The 14,212-nt window shown below is 37.6% G+C and overlaps 1 protein-coding gene across 3 annotated transcripts in view; it reads right to left on the minus strand.

Moving 5' to 3' along the window:
• Positions 1-14,212, minus strand: part of LHFPL3 (LHFPL tetraspan subfamily member 3) — a 563,045-nt gene that overhangs the window by 494,121 nt on the left and 54,712 nt on the right. The gene's annotated exons all lie outside the window — the stretch shown is intronic.

Here is a 14,212-nt window from a genome sequence, read left to right on the forward strand (position 1 = left end):
ATGAACGTATAATCAAATCATCATTGATCATTTAAAAAAAATTTAAGCATTAAAGAACAAATCTTTGCTTCATTTGGCTAAGAGTCCAACTTCAACTGCTAACTCTGGGAAACGAACTAGGGGTGGTAGAAGGGGAGGAGGGCGGGGGGTGGGAGTGAATGGGTGACGGGCACTGGGTGTTATTCTGTATGTTAGTAAATTGAACACCAATAAAATATAAAAAAAATAAAAATAAAAAAAATAAAAAAAAAAAAGAAATGGAATCAAAAAAAAAAAGAAAGAAAGAAAGAAAGAAAAGAAATGGAATCGAAAATTCTGGAATTCTAAAGCTATAAAATTTATAGATCTAGAATGAGAAGTAGATAAATAATCTCTTGATGAAATGTGTTTGAACTCCTCATATGTAAAAGAGGACCTTTTAAAACCACTAAAAGGAAAAAACACTTTTTTTCTAAAATGTTAGAACTTTTTATTTCAATATAAACCATACGCTATAAAGAAAAACAGGGTCAAATATTTTGTTTTATTTTATTGTTTTTGTTTTCTAAATTCAATTTAATGAGTCAAGGGAAAGTCAAGGATTATCCTTTAGCTTTATCACTCTCTATCATGGAGAGTACTAGTTATATCCCCCAATAAACCAGTCTATGATATCCCGGCCAAAGTCTGATGCTGGGTTCTTGAACCACAGTGTTGACCTTGTGTGTAATAAAGAATTAACTTTAGCAAAAAAAAAAAAAAAAAAAAAAAAAAAAAAAAGAGTCCAACTTCAGAGATTCTTCATTAAATGTAATTACATTTTGAAAATGAAAAAATGTTTAGTTTCAAATATTTAAACCATGCCTATTTCACCAATAACTATCACAGAAAGTAAGAAAATCCAAAAACAATTAACTAAGTGATCTCATTTAAATAACTATTTAATGATTGAGCTTACTGGGATGCCTGGGGTGGCTCAGTCAGTTCAGCATCTGCCTTCAGCTCAGGTCAGGATCTCAGGGTCCTGGAATAGAGCCCCAGGTCGGGCTCTCATGCATCAGAGACTCTGCTTGTCCCTCTGCCCCTCACCCTGCTTGTACTCTCTCTCTCAAATAAATAAATAAAATCTTTAAAGATTTAGCTTATTAATCAAGATACCATTCTTCACAACAGTTTGTAGAACTCTATTATCTCCCTAGAGCAAGGATCAGCAAACTTTTTCTTTAAACAGCCAGGTAGACATTGTAGGTGTATGGGCCATAGATCTCTCTCAACTTCTCAAATTATGCTGTTGTAGCACCAAAGCAGCCATAGATAATATGTACACAAATGAGCATGGCTGTGTTCCAATAAAACTTTATCAATGGACATTGAGATTAGAATTTCTTATATTTTTACGGATCCACAAAATATTATTCTTCCTTTGCTTTTCTTCAACCATTTAAAAATATGAATATAACTCTTAGATAATAAGCTATATAAAACAAGGTGGCAGGCCAAAGCTCTGCTTTAGCCAACTCCTGTTCTAGCCACAGCACAGGTATGGCACCTCTACCCTAGGCATATTGCCATATAAAGAGAGAGGGGATCCTATGCTCGCAAGAGGACATGCTTGGAACCCCAGTGCCACCAAAACCACAAATTGTAGCAAAATCCTGGAGGGTTACCTTAAAGTCTTTCTCTCCTCCTTTTTTTTTTTTTCCTTCAAAGGTATCTTTAAACACAAACAATGCTACAAAGAATCTAATAATCAGGGATCCCTGGGTGGCGCAGCGGTTTGGCGCCTGCCTTTGGCCCAGGGCGCGATCCTGGAGCCCCGGGATCGAATCCCACGTCGGGCTCCTGGTGCATGGAGCCTGCTTCTCCCTCTGCCTGTGTCTCTTTCTCTCTCTCTCTCTCTCTCTCTGTGACTATCATAAATAAATAAAAATTTATAAAAAAAAAAAAAAAGAATCTAATAATCAAAAACTTACCCAGAGACCAAACTAATGCATTCAAAAGAAGAACTGAATAATATTGTCATTACTTATATCTTTTTCTCTTCATTCATTGATTCATTGATTCATTGATTCATTCATTCATTCATGTAGTAGACTTTTAGGGTGCCTGTTTTGTGCACAGTGCCCTGAGACGTGCTGGGGATGCAGAGATGAATAAGACACAGTTCTTGCCCTGAAGGAGTAAAGAGTCTCGCAGGGGAGACAGACAGGTAGACTCAGGACTCCACCACACTGTGCTGTCATCCTAGGGTACAGCCATCCTCATTCCATCTCGGGAGGACCCAAGTCAAAGGCCCAGCCCTCACCTGGTGCCAAAGGGTTCTCCAGTATAATATCTACACTGGGTCTCAAGGAAAGAATCAAATGTGACAGATAAAGGTGAGCTAGAGCAGCATCAGCTAAGATTACTGGCAAAAGCCCTTGGCTAAGTAAGCCTGACACAATTTCCTAATTTAAACTTCTGTATAAATTTACCTTAAGTAGGTTGTGGGATCCACCTCCCTGGAATTTGGATCTGGGATGTTCATGGACTAAGTGAGGAGACTAATAAGTAATAACAAAGAGGGCCTTTTTATGTTTTATTTGATCAAAAAGCCCAATGTTTAAAACCTACAGCACTTCTAGTGGGAGTAAATATTCAGTCGCTGAAGTATTCACTGGTTGGAAGCCGTTTTGATAGCCTTTTTGCGTTTATCCTGTTATTTTTGATTTTACCCATGTGGCATCATACTATATAATTCCTCTTTCTTCTCGGTGTTTTACACCTTTTAAATGTTTGTAGACTGTTATTATCACTCCCCTGAGTCACTTGTAAGCAAAGCTAGACGTCCTTTGCTACTTTAATCTTTCCTCATAAATTAATTCCATTGTTCCCTTAATAATTTGTATTATTTATTTTCTCCTCACTGGATTCTTTTTTCAATTTTCTGAATCTTTCTCTTAATGAAAGGTCCACAATTGAGCCACTCATATTAACAATAAAAACAGAGAATGTATTAGTTTAATTATGGCTGTTTTTATAAATCTAATTTGTCTTGACTTTTATTTTCTAAATATTCTCTTTCCCAAATTGAATTTTGAAAAAATATCTGGTACAAGGTATCTTCTTTTTCCTTCAATAAAATTCATTTGCGTTTAGGACTTCTGCTTTTGTTTTTGTTTTTTAATTCTAAGTCACCCAAAAGGTTACACTCATATATTTTTTTTTTCTTCTCCATTGGTCTCTGTCCTTTTCTGTTTGGTAAATACAAATTATTTTCTGGTCTTCTGAACACTGCTGAAATTGATTTGGCTGTTTTTATTTAATGAAAATATTCGCTTAAATGTTATGCCAAACACATTTTAAAAAATTCCATCCTACAGTCTTTGAAAAATGCATAAAAATAGTATTTTCTTATTTTCACAAAAATAAAGTCCTCGTTTCCTCAAGAATCTCAAAGATCTTTATAAACCAACTTGGGGTAAATATTAGGAATGGGCTTAGAATAGCCGTGTTCTATCATGTTTAGAGTTGACAGCTGAGGATCTTGATTTTCTCCACACAAAACTCAATAGTTGTGCTACTTCTCATCACTATGTAGGGATGAGAGCCTTTGCCACTGACAGGGGAGAGGTAAAGTGACCCAACGGCCAAGCCCAGGACCAGGGCCTACCCCAGACTAGAACTGGTTCTAGGGCTTCTCTTCTATCTAACAAACAAGACAATTACATACATTTTGCCCCTTCTGTAGGATTCCATGTAGATGTCAATGTAAAATTCATAGCTCTAAATTAGAACAATGTAATAAGGCACACTGAGAGGTCAGCACATCTTTACAGATGGTGGCTCTCCTCACCAATGGGGAGTATTTACAAAATAATTCCAAATGATGTATAATGGGAAATTCATAAACAATTCCTTATGAAAGGTTTGGAGAGGACCCCTGGGTGGCTCAGCGGTTTAGCGCCACCTTCAGCCCAGGGCGTGATCCTGGAGACCCGGGATCGAGTCCCATGTCGGGCTCCCTGCATGGAGCCTGCTTCTCCCTCTGCCTGTGTCTCTGCCTCTCTCACTCTCTGTGTCTCTCATGAATAAATAAATAAAATATTTTTTAAAAAAGAGAGAGAGAAAGGTTTGGAGAAGGAGGTTGAAAATTTTTAGATGAAAAGATTGAGAAAAGTTTTTAAAAGCCTGTGGTTTTCACAGGAATTGTAGAGGAGAGTAGGCCATTTAGATAGTGTTAAAGGGTATTTAAGTTTGTTGGTTTGGCTGAGTGGAAAGCATATTGTCTTTGGGTTCAATTCTCTGGAGTTTTTAATTTACCACTTATGCAACCTGGCAAAAATCAGATGACAGGTAACAGAAAATGGACATTATTGGGCAAACACTACTGATAAACTGAACAACCTCATATGTTCTGTGTATATGATCTATTTTCTTTTCTTTAGTAAAATGGCAATCAAATGACTTATCACGAGCAATTTTAAGAATATTCCCCTAGGTAGCTGAAAAAAATTGATGTACCTGATAGGGTTAATAATATTCTCCCGTTGAGTGTCGGACAATAGTATAGTTGTAATATAATGTATGCCAAACTGTTCTAACAAGTTAATTGTAGGTTCAGACACTTCTCGTCTCATCATCACTGCTGAGAATGCATGTCTTCTTTGAACTTCAATAAGTAACTCAACACTGGAAGACTGCTCGAAGATAGTATTCTGAATAAATGTATGGCAAGACAAGTTGGCGATTTTCTCATGGAGTCTTTATACAGCCCTCAAAACAACATACGTAAGATACCCTTCCAGGCTAACGTAACCGTCTTACGAACAGAAGAATGAAATGGAACTCTCAGACAGTTGACTCTGATTTCACCCAGGGATAGGTGTGAAAAAAACCATCCGAGCAATAAGAAATGATAAATAAAAATCTTAAGTTACTCAGCAAAAGTAAAACTGCACAAAATACCAACATTTGTTGTAACTCCAAACAATCTGGTGTCTCAGTCCAGCAGTCAAGAACCCAGGATGTCCAGGGAAGTGAATGGACATCAGGAGTAGCAGCTTCTGGACCAGCACACAGAAACCATCCCTCAGGAAACTGCTGGGGGACGCCTGGGTGGCTCAGCAGTTAAGTGTGTCTGCCTTTGGCTCAGGGAGTGATCCTGGGGTCCCGGGATCAAGTCCCACATCGGGCTCCCTGCATGGGGCCTGCTTCTTCCTAAGCCTATGTCTCTGCCTCTCTCTGTGTGTCTCTCATGAATAAATAAATAAAATCTTTATTAAAAAACCCCCCAAAAAAACAAACAAAAAACTGCTCTGGAAGCGACATCCTTCTTCACCACTCCTTGCCACCTGCAGCTGCACACAGAAGCTCCTGGAAACTGGTGCCTTTACTCCAACCATGACTATTACCCCAGTCAGTAGAAAGGAATGGACCAGTTTTCAGCACCTACTGTACATCAGACCCTATGGTAAGCATCGAGGGTAACAAAACAAGTAAGACTCACTCCCTGTTCTCAAGATGCTGAGACCAACATGGGAGAAAACCCTGCAAACAAATCCTTGTAAGACTGTGTGACAGGGGCTGCGATACGGGGGTGCAGGGCTTCTACGACAGCACCAGGGGGGACACTCTTCTGTCGGAGAGTTTCCTGAAGGAGGGAAAATAGAAGCTCGCCAGCGAAGAACAGAAGAGTAGGAGTGAAGTATGGGGTTACAGCAGCTGTCCACTAGACTGTAAGAAGCTGCAAAGGGCAGGAAGACTGGGCTTGAACTTGCTAACAGCTGGAGGATACTGAGAAGTTGCCTAATCTCTCCGTGTCTCACTTTTTTCTTCTGTAAAACGGGATAATAAACACAGGATGGATGTGAGAATTAATGAGGTGATACACTGGAAAAGCTCTGTAAACTGAAAAGCTTTAAAAATGTTACTGCTTGGGCAGCCCAGGTGGCTCAGTGGTTTAGCGCCGCCTTCAGCACAGGGCGTGATCCTGGAGACCTGGGATCGAATCCCACATCAGGCTCCCTGCATGGAGCCTGCTTCTCCCTCTCTCTCTCTCTCTCTCTCTCTCTCTGTGTGTGTGTCTCGTGAATAAATAAATAAAAATTTTTAAAAAAATGTTACTGCTTTCACTGGGACAGTTCTTCCCCAGCCTCCTCACTTTGCCCTAATTTTGCCACAAAATGAGAAAAGGGAGATGCATAAATAGCGTGAAAAAATGATCTAGGTGGAACAGCAATAGATTGCTGATGCTGACCAAAATTCCTTTTGCATGCGCAACACTTGTGGTCCCTCTGTTCAGGGAATATTTGAAAATTAGAGAGTGATCCCTAAAGCTCTGCTTCCTCATGCTTTTCACATGGAAGATAATCCAGAGTTGCTTCCCAAGGAAAGGGACTGAACTCTGATCCAGTGAAAAGACTCCTGTGAGCTTTTTACAAACTGGCAACAACTCATTCACTCATACAATTCACCCTGGTATGATGACTGGTAAAACCTTTATAGGAGGATCTTGCATAGTTGTGAAACTTATGTTTAAAAAAAAATTGAGGAAAAGCTGAAAAGGCTTATCAAAAACCAAAAACCCAAAAACCAAAATGAAACAAAACAAAACCCACTCACTTTTCAATGAATAGAAAAAAATATACCCACGTTAAAAATTAAAAGGGATTGGTTTCTCATCGTGGAAGAGAGAAATTTAAAATAAACATTCATTCTTTCTATTATGAGAAACTGGATGTAGAAGTGTTTTTGGGTTTTTGCTATCTCCATGGAGCTCAAGATAAATTGTTTACCCACAGAAGCCTTTACTTGTGCTGTTAGCTTAACATGGAACGCCTATTCTCTGCTCACTATCATATGCCCACTCTCCCTTCGACACCCAAATCTATTTCATCTCCTTTTTGAACTACACATGCTGGTTTATTCCCATGAACACTGCTTCTTTTTGGCTTGTTCACACACACACCCCATCTGCCTTTCAATTAGTAGATGCTCAGTAACTGTTTGCTAAATAAGTGGGTTATTGGAGGGTAACAAATATGCCTTCTGATCTGAGCAGGTGCAGTGGGAGGACATACTGCTTCCAGAGAAGGGGTAAAGGAAAGTGCTGTCACTCGGGAAAAACTAGAAGGCAATGTGAAAAAGTAGGTGAAGACTTTACCAGTAGTTACAGTTTTCTTTCCCTGCTACCACTGAGGACGTGGCCACCACCTCCCCGGAATTCCCAGGAATGTCTCTTGGGTTTCCTTAGGCGGTGTGGTGAGAAGGTCAAAAATCAAGTATAAACTTAATCCCAATTTATATAAATTTTTTAATGACTGTGGAAGTTAGTAGGAACCTAGTGAAATGGTCTGTTGGGTAATGAAACCCAAAAAACCAGCAAGATTCTCTACTCTTGGTATTGCAGCTATATAGAGTATTTTTTAGAATGTTAGATGATGTAAAATTATAGCCTCTAATTTTTAGTTTAATATGATTTGTATAATTTTATTGAAAAACTCACTTTTTTTTTATATTTTATTTATGAGAGACACACAGAGAGAGGCAGAGACACAGGCAGAGGGAGAAGCAGGCTCCCTGCAGGGAGCCCGATGTGGGACTCGATCCCAGGATCCCAGAATCACAACCTGAGCCAAAGGCAGGCAGTCCCAGGAAAAGTCATTTGTTACTAATTACTTTAAATTAAATGCATCCCAAAATCTATAAGAATGTTCTTTATATTCTAACATATGTTTTCACCTTTGATCTTATTTTCGATCTTCTCTGATTTCAACTTTTTACTGGGACTCCTCGAATATATTAATCTGATGTTTTTCAACCAAACCAAGCAAAACACTATGGCTAACACTGAAAGAAAACCTCTGCACATTTTTTTACCTTCTTTTCCCTTTCTTAATTCTTTATTATCATGCTTTTATATCCATATTTCAGGATAAAAACAGAAGATCTAATGAAAAATATGGGTTGGAGAAAAGAGGATGCCCCTGATTTCCCTAGATTGAGCAGTGACGAACCTTTCATTTGATAGCCCTATCACTCATTCTTTCTCTGGAGGAGCTCCGAGTAAAGCACCATAACTTTACCACTGCCACCCACCATAAGTGCTTCTGGTCAGTCTGTTGATCTGTCACATTTCTCTGGTATCCTAGAATATCCACTCCTCCGAAGTCCTTCATTCCTGGGCCATTATCTCTACTGTCAATGCCATTTCATGTCATTTTGTGCCCTTTCCATCTTCCTATATTTGACCTCCTTCAACAGCCCCATGTGGCAGTGGGTTTGAGGAAGCCATTTTGTACAAACCTGACATAAGGTGGGCAACTGAAAAGAAATGGGCCAATTCCCTTTCTTAAGAATCGAAAATAGGTCTAAGGGAAAGTTGGTCCCTCTTAGTGTGACTAAACCTATAGGCTTACGAATACAAATTCAGAGGTGATGGGAGTAGTGAAGTTTTCTATCACATGGACTCAAGGGCAGGGAAAGTTGCTCTACAGAGAGAGAAGAATGAAGGAGTGAGTCTTGGGTGGTCTTCCAATATTCCTGCCTTCAGACATACCAGCCTTCTTGTTCTTGAAGCCAGTGAGACAACCTGGATTTCCCCTTTAGGACTTAGGTTTATGTTGCCTATTTCTCTCACTTTTAGCCAGAAAGAGCCTTTATTAATAAACACACATTCATCAAAATCAAGGTTTTATTTTGGAGGATGTTGAAAATCTAAAGCTAGCCAAAGACCATAAACATTAGGAAATAAAGAGAAATTGTCACTCTGACTTCATCCAATATGAGAAATAACCTAGTGTCCTAGAAAAAAAAAAAAAACAGGCTGAGAAAATCTACTCTCATAAAATATTGAAATTTATTCTCATAAAGTATGTTTGGGACTGAGAGAAATTGAGACAGAAAAATATGGAAGACAGTCAGTAGCTCCGCAGCTGACAATTTATTTCTTCCACTTGTTATGCAATTACTCCCACCTGTCCTCACCACTGCCAGTCAGTGGGCTCTTCTGATAACTAAGTAAATAGAAACTGTGGAGAATGTCTCTGGGGTAAGAGTAGAGGAGAAAGTCTGAGAGTAGGTGGCAAAGAAAATTGGCTTCCAGTTTCAGAAAAAATTATTCCCTGTAATGATACAAGTGACACAAGTGGCAGACTGGCTGGAGCACACAGGTACGTCACTGAACATACTCAAGGATGTGTGTGCGCGTGAAGGCAGGGGGATTCAGCTCCTGCAACAGCTGACCTGCTCTGAAGTGACAAACCAGGGGTCAGCCTTGCAAAATGCCTATGGACACATCAGATATAATCTGAAAACCTCCATGTTTGTCCATCATGTTAAAATGAGCCTTGGGGCAGCTGGGTGGCCCAATCGCTTCAGCATCTACCTTCGCTCGGGTCATGATCTCAGGGTCCTGGTATCACGTCCCCAGTCGGGTTCCCTGCTCAACAGGGGGGGTCTACTTCTTCCTCTGCCCCTTCCTCTGCTTGTGCTCTCTCTCTCAAATAAATAAATAAAATCTTTAAAAAAATAAAAATACAATAAAATAAGGCTTGTTATTTAACAAGGTATCCAGGGGTTAATAAATAACTATAAGCTTCTCATAAATCAAATCTTTAGAATCCCTTCTTCTTTGGTGTCTTTCATAGCAATGTAGCATAATAGGTGTTGGTAATTGTGATATATTTTAGCTAATTTTCTAGTTCTCTGGGCAAGAACCAGTCATAGTATATGGTAGTGTTGATCCTTAGCAGATAACAGTAGTAATTATAACTAATCTCAATTGCCTTATTAAAGCTAACGAGAATGTTTAAGAAGGAAATATAAAATCAATAATAATATGAACGTATATATTTAGATTTTCACCCATAATTGCTTTACAAAATTAATTCTCCTGGCAGAAATGTAGGATAGAAAAATAACTCTAGCATAAAACAAACATAACATACTCACAAATAATTTCTTTTCCTTTTTTAGAAATGGTTATTTACTTCTTTCTGATTCTTTTTAATCTCTATCCCTAACGTGGGGCTTGAATTCATGACCCCAAGATCAAGTCACATGGTCTACTGATAGCTAGCTAAGTGCCCGTCTGATTTTTTTTTTAAAGAACATTCAAAGAATCAGAAAACTTAGAAAGGTATAAAAAAATTAAAATGATCTAAATTATACCACACCCATTAATAATATTTCAAAAGTTCTTTCTAGACATTTTTTTTTTCTGTTTGCAAGTCTAATACTTTGGGGACTGGAAGCATCTATGTCACCTGGAACTCATTTGAAATGTTGAATCTCGGACCCCAGCCCATACCTACTGAATCAGAATTTTAATAAGATTCTCCAAGTGATTTGATGTACACTAAAGTGGAGAACTACTTACTAGGTAGACTCTTAGTTTGCTTTACTATAATGTTGAACCAGAACTTTTTTTGTAACAGTTTTATTGAGATATAATTCACATACCATAGGATTCACCCATTTAAAGTATACAAATTGGGGTACCTGGGTGGCTCAGTTGGTTAAACATCTGCCTTCAGCTCAGGTCATGATCTTGGGGTCCTGGGATCAAGCCCCACATCAGGCTCCCTGCTCAGTGGAGAGTCTGTTTCTCCCTCTCCCTCTTCCCACCTCCTCTTACTCATGCTCTCTCTCTCTCTAATAAACAAAATTTTTTAATAAATAAATAAATAAAAAATAAAGTATCAGTAAATCAGTTTTTAGTATATTCATAGCCTTTTGTAACCATCACTACTATCAGATTCTATAACATTGTCATCATCCTCCCAAAAAGCCCATACCCATTAGGAGCTAGTCCCCACTCCTGCTTTCCACCAAGACTCCAGCAATCATTAATCTATTTTCTGTCTCTAAGGATTTGGCTATTTTGGAAATTTTATATAAATGGAATCATACAATATGTGGTCTTTTGTGGCTGGCTTCTTTTACTTAGTATAATGTTTTCAATATTGATCATGTTACAGCATACATCAGATATATCAGTACTTCATTTCCTCTTTTAGCTAAATAATATTCCGTTGTATAGATATATGACATTTTGTTTATCAATTTATCAGTTGATGAACTTTCTTTTCACCTTTTGGGCTATTATGATATTCATGTGCATGTTTTTGTATGGACATATATTTTCATTTCCCTTTGGTACATAGCTAGGAATGGAATTACGGGGTCATAATGGTAAATATCTGTTTAATTGTTTGAAGTCCAGACATTTTTCCAAAGTAGTGCCACCATCTTACATTCCTATCAGCAGGATATGAGAGTTTTGATTTCCTAAATCCTCAACAGCACTTGTTATTATCTGACTTTCTGATTCTAGCCATCCTACTAGATGTGAAGTGGTATCTCACTGTGGATCTGATTTGCATTTCACTGATGATTAATGATGTTGAGTATGTTTTCATGTGTTCATTGGCCATTTGTATATCTTTCTTAGAGCAGTGTCTCTTCTGATCCTTTACTTAAATTGGATTGTCTTTTTATCACTGACTTACAAGAGTTCTTTATATATGCCACATATAGATCCTTAACAAATATATGATATTGTCTCTCATTCTGTGGGTTGTGTTTTCACTTCTTACTGACGTCCTTTGAAGCCCAAAAGGTTTAAATTTTATCTTTGATGAAATCTAACATCTATTTTTTTCTCTTGTTTGTGCTTTTGGTGTGTTTACAAAGCAATCATTACCCAAGGTCAGGAAGATTTATAGCTATATTTTCTTCTAAGAGCTTTATAGTTTTAACATTTAGGTCTGGGATCTTGTGTGAGTTAATTATTTTATACAGTGTAAGGGAGAGGGACCAATTTCATTCTTTTTTTTTTTTTCCAATTTCATTCTTTTGCATGTAGATATCCAATTGTTGTATTACCACTTGTTGAAAAGACTATTCTTTCCCCCATTGAATGGTCTTTAGCATCCTTGTTAAAAAATCAGTTGACAACATATGCAACAACATGGATGGATCTAGAAGGTATTATAATGTTAAGTGAAATAGGTCAGAGAAAGACAAATATCATATGATTGCACTAATTTAAGAAACAAAACAAATGAACAAAGAAAAAAAGAGACAAAAAAACAACAGCAATAACAGACTCTTAACTATAGAGAATACACTGATGGTTACCATAGGGGAGGAGGATGGGGGGGATGAGTGAAACAAGTGAAAGAAATTAAGAGTAATTTGCCACGATGAGCATTGAGTAATGTATAGAATTGTTGAATCACTACATTGTACACCTAAAATTAATACAACACTGTATGTGAATTATACTGGAATTAAAAATTTAAAAATAAAAGATAATTAACAAAACAATTGCAGATAGTTAATTAAGGAAATGTATATTTCTGGATTCTCAGTCCTATTTCCTGGTCAAGGTGTCAATTCTTAGACCAGTCTTCCATTGGTTTAAATAATGTAGCTTTGCAGTAAGTTTTGAAATTGAGAAATGTGAATCCTCCAAATAACTTCTGTTATTTGTTTTCAAGATTTTTTGGTTATTTTGAATCCCTTACATTTTCACAGGCATTTTAGGAGCAATGTGCTGATTGCTGCAAAGAAGCAAGCTGAGATTTTGATAGGGGTTGCATTGAGTCTATAGATTAATTTGAGGACTATTGCCATCTTAATAATAATATGCCTTCCAGTCCATGAATTATAGGAAGTCCTTATACTTATTTAGCTTTTCAATTTTTTTCACACTGTCTTATAATTTTCAGTGTACAAGCCTTACATTTCTTTTTTTAATTTATTCCTAAGCATTTTTTCTTTTTGATACAATTATAAGTGGAATTGATTTCTTTTTTTTTTAAGATTTTATTTATTTATTCATGAAAGACACACATAGAGAGGCAGAGACATAGGCAGAGGGATAAGCAGGCTCCCCACAAGGAGCCCCATGTGGGACTCAATCTGGGACCCCAGGATCACACCCTGAGCTGAAGGCAGACGCTCAACTGCTGAGCCACCAGGCATCCCAGTGGAGTTGATTTCTTAATTTAATTTTCATATTGTTCATTGATAGTGTACAGAAATACAATTTGATCATTGTATATTAGTTTTTTTTTATTTTGCAAACATGATAAACTCATTTATTAGTGCTAATCCTTTTTTTAATGGATTCCTTAGGATTTTCTAAATACAAGTTTATGATACAAGTTTATGTCACCTGCAAACAGATAGTTTTACCTCTTCTTTTCTAATCCTGGTGTCTTCTATTTCTTTTTCCTGCCTAATTACCCTGGCTAGAAAGTACTGTACAATGATGAATAGCAGTTGTGGGAGTGGACCTTCTTGTCTTGTTCATGACCTTAATAGCCAGCCAATGATTGGACAAGGATTTTAATTGCCTTGAACCAACAATCTCCTGGCCTTTGCTGAGGGACTCTATGTGTGTATTGGGGCACATTTATAATTCTCTGAAAGTTTACAAAGCTGCTTAGTGCCTTCCCTTCCTGCTTGTACAGAGCCTCAAGGTCAGCCAAACATGAGAAATTAGGAGATTCTCTGGTCTTTTTTTGACATGATTACAACCTTGCATGTATATGTGGCCTTCTAGGTCCCCTGGACTACAGCAGAGCTTTTCAAAAAAGTCCTATGGACATCTTGCTTCTTGCATCTTCCTTGTAAATTTTCTACCATACTCTTGTCTACTCCAGTTGGCACTTGCAGCTTCAGAAAGCTGTGATACTAAACAATTGTCAGTGATTATTTTTTACCTGCAGGACGAGCTCCAAATCAGGTCAAATAAGAACAATGCCCTGCGAATAAAGTTTTTCTAAGGAACTGTAAGACAAGTCAAACAATGACAATGCTCTGGAGATGGGACTTCTTAAAGAGTTCAAAACTTATGATACCCAGTGCAGAGACTGGTAGGCTGCCATTTTCCACAAGGCCATCACAGAGCTGGGAACAGAAGATGGGTATAGGACAAGTAAAAATGCCATAAATCTCACTGTTCTAAGATTCAACAATTTTTCTTGAATAGATGCTTCTCAGCTTTTGGCAAGCTGCTGGTAAATTTCCAGGACTCTGAAAAAGTTGATTTTGATTACTTTTACCAGTGCTCTCATTGCTTTTAAGGAAGTGCAATTTTTGAAAGTCCATTCCAGAAGTGTTTCCTCCTTTCAAACTTTTAAAAATAAGTATTTTAGTACTTACTTCTACACTAAAAAAAAACCACAAAAGAACAGAATGTGACATTTCTTGCACTGATCTTCAGTTTAGAAGCACTTGT

The sequence above is a fragment of the Canis lupus genome, chromosome 18 (genome assembly GCF_003254725.2).
Source record: "Canis lupus dingo isolate Sandy chromosome 18, ASM325472v2, whole genome shotgun sequence".
Lineage (NCBI taxonomy): Eukaryota > Metazoa > Chordata > Mammalia > Carnivora > Canidae > Canis > Canis lupus.